The following is a 2894-nucleotide window of genomic DNA, read 5'->3' as shown; positions in this document are numbered from 1 at the left end:
CCATGGCACATGTTTACCTATGTAACAAATCTGCGGGCTTGTTAATTCTGATCTGTTATAGGTGTTGCAAATATTTTCGCCTAGACTATCATTTAGATCTGCACATGTATCCCAGACTTAAAATTAAGTTATATTAAATTTTAAAAAAAAGGGCCAGGCGCGGTGGCTCACGCCTGTAATCCCAGCACTTTGGGAGGTCAAGTCAGGCGGATCGTGAGGTCAGGAGATCGAGAGCATCCTGGCTAACATGATGAAACCCCGTCTCTACTAAAAATACAAAAAACTAGCCGGGCGTGGTAGTGGGCGCCTATAGTCCCAGCTACTCGGGAGGCTGAGGCAGGAGAATGGCGTGAACCCGGGAGGCGGAGCTTGCAGTTAGCTGAGATCGCGCCACTGCACTCCAGCCTGGGCGACAGAGCGAGACTCCGTCTCAAAAAAAAAAAAAAAAAAAGAATCCAATTCCTCGTCTTTCCCGGCGTGGAGGGGCTCACATCCCTTGGTGTGGGGCCCCTTCCTCCACCTTCACAGCCAGGAGCACAGCCTCTTCCAGTCTCTCTTATGAGGGACCTTGTGAGGACACTGGGTGCCCCAGATCATCCAGGCTGCTCTCCCATCTCAGAGTCCTTCACCCAATCGCACCTGCAGAGTCTCCGTTGCCATGGAAGGTGACACACCCCCGTGTTCTGGGAATTAGAACAAGGACATCTTTGGGGGCCGCTATTCAGCCAACCACAGCTTGGGTTCCCCAGAGGCCAGAGCCTGAGACAGAAAGCTCATGTGCTCTTGTTTGCTGGGGCAGTCCGGTCTGATCCTCCGTAGGAGAGGGTGGGACCAGGATAATGAAGCAGGGAGCGACAGCAGGCCCATAAGAGGGTGTGTCACTGCCTCAGCCTTGGGTTAATATAGGCGCCCTTGTTCCCACAAGCTCACGGAGGCGGTGTCTCAGGGCCCAGCAGGCGGGAGGAGGTTGACTCACTGTCTCCTCACTGGCCACAGGCTCACCTCTGCACTGCCTGGTTGTGGCTGCCTGTGTGCAGAGGGGAGCTCAGGTGCAGAGCTCACACCTGAGTGACATCCGTCAACACCTGTCGGGAGCTAGCCCGTGAGTGGGTGAGGTCGAGAGGCTCTGCAGGGGAGCATCAGAGGGTCTCATCCCAGGACCGGCCACAAAATTTGCAGGGCTCAGTAGAAAATGAAAACGCGGGGCCCTTTTTCAAAAGTGTTTAAGAATGTCAAGACAATGACAGCATTAAACCAAGTGTGGGGCCCTTCCGACCACAGGGCCCTTCCGATCATGGGGCCCTGGGTGACTCACAAGTCGCACACCCATGAAGTTGGCCCTGTCTCATACACCCACCAAAATATTTTTCAGATAGTGCAGAAGGGGTTTGCTTAAGCTCTTAGGACAGGAAAAAAATGTCACAACAGATTGAAGTCATTAAACATGTACAGCCTTAACTGGCCAGGTGCTGTGGCTCACTCCTGTAATCCCAGCACTTTGGGAGGCCAAGGTGAGTGGATCACCTGAGGTCAGGAGTTCAAGACCAGCCTGACCAACATGGAGAAACCCTGTCTCTACTAGAAGTACAAAATTAGCCGGATGTGGTGACGCATGCCTGTAATCCCAGCTACTCGGGAGGCAGAAGCGGGAGAATCACTTGAACACGGGAGGCAGAGATTACAGCGAGCTGAGATCACACCATTGCAACAAGAGAAAAACTCCATCTCAAAAAACCTTCCCCTTATAATGTGCTCACTTCAGCAGCACGTATTCAAAAAGTTGGAAGGATACAAAGATTACCATTGCCCGTGCGTAAGGATGACATGAAGCATTTCATACTTTTAAAAAAGAAATAATAATAATTAAAAAATTTAAAAACTTACCTTTCTATGAGGTCCCCAGAGTCATCAGAGTCACAGAGACAGAAAGTAAAAGGGCGAGTGCCAGGGGCTGGGGAGGGGGATGGGGAGTGAGTGTTTCGTGGGGACGGAGTTTTAGTTTGCGAAGAGGAAAAAGTTCTGGAGAATTGGCCGGGTGCAGTGTCTCCGCCTGGAATCCCAGCACTTTGGGAGGCTGAGGCAGGCGGATCACCTGAGGTTGGGAGTTCAAGACCAGCCTGACCAACATGCAGAACCCCTGTCTCTACTAAAAATATAAAATTAGCCGGGCATGGTGGCCCATGCCTGTAATCTCAGCTACTTGGGAGGCTGAGGCAGGAGAATCACCTGAACTCGGGAGGCAGAGGTTGCAGTGAGCGAGATGGCGCCATTGCACTCCAGCCTGGGCAACAGGAGTGAAACTCCGTCTCAAAAAAACAAAAAAATTAGCTGGACTAGTGGCCGGCACCTTTAGTCCCAGCTGCTCAGGAGGCGGAGGCACGAGAATCACTTGAATGCGCGGGGGTGGGGGATCGTGGGGGAGTGTGGTACAGAGTTTGTAGTGAGCCTAGTTTGTGCCACTAGCCTGGGCGACAGAGCGAGACTCCGTCTCAAAAAAAAAAAAAAAAAAAGAAGAACAGTTTCTTTTTTTTTTTTTTTTTTTTGGAGACGGAGTCACACTCTGTCGTCCAGGCTGGAGTGCAGTGGCCGGATCTCAGCTCACTGCAAGCTCCGCCTCCAAGGTTCACGCCATTCTCCTGCCTCAGCCTCCAGAGTAGCTGGGACTACAGGCGGGTACCACCTCGCCCGGCTAGTTTTTTTGTATTTTTAGTAGAGACGGGGTTCCACCGTGTTAGCCAGGATGGTCTCGATCTCCTGACCTCATGATCTGCCCGTCTCGGCCTCCCAAAGTGCTGAGATTACAGGCGTGAGCCACTGCGCCCCGGCCAGAATAGTTTCTAATCCCATCCAGGTTGCTGCGAATGCCATTATTTCATTCCTTTTTACGGCTGGGT

At 51.9% G+C, this 2894-nt stretch overlaps 1 pseudogene; it reads left to right on the top strand.

Moving 5' to 3' along the window:
• The first annotated feature begins 1749 nt into the window (after positions 1 to 1749).
• LOC115899399 lies at positions 1750 to 1844 on the top strand (annotated as a pseudogene).
• Positions 1845 to 2894: the final 1050 nt, after the last annotated feature.

The sequence above is a fragment of the Rhinopithecus roxellana genome, chromosome 8, assembly GCF_007565055.1.
Source record: "Rhinopithecus roxellana isolate Shanxi Qingling chromosome 8, ASM756505v1, whole genome shotgun sequence".
Taxonomy (NCBI): domain Eukaryota; kingdom Metazoa; phylum Chordata; class Mammalia; order Primates; family Cercopithecidae; genus Rhinopithecus; species Rhinopithecus roxellana.
This window is presented reverse-complemented; position numbering and strand designations above follow the sequence as displayed.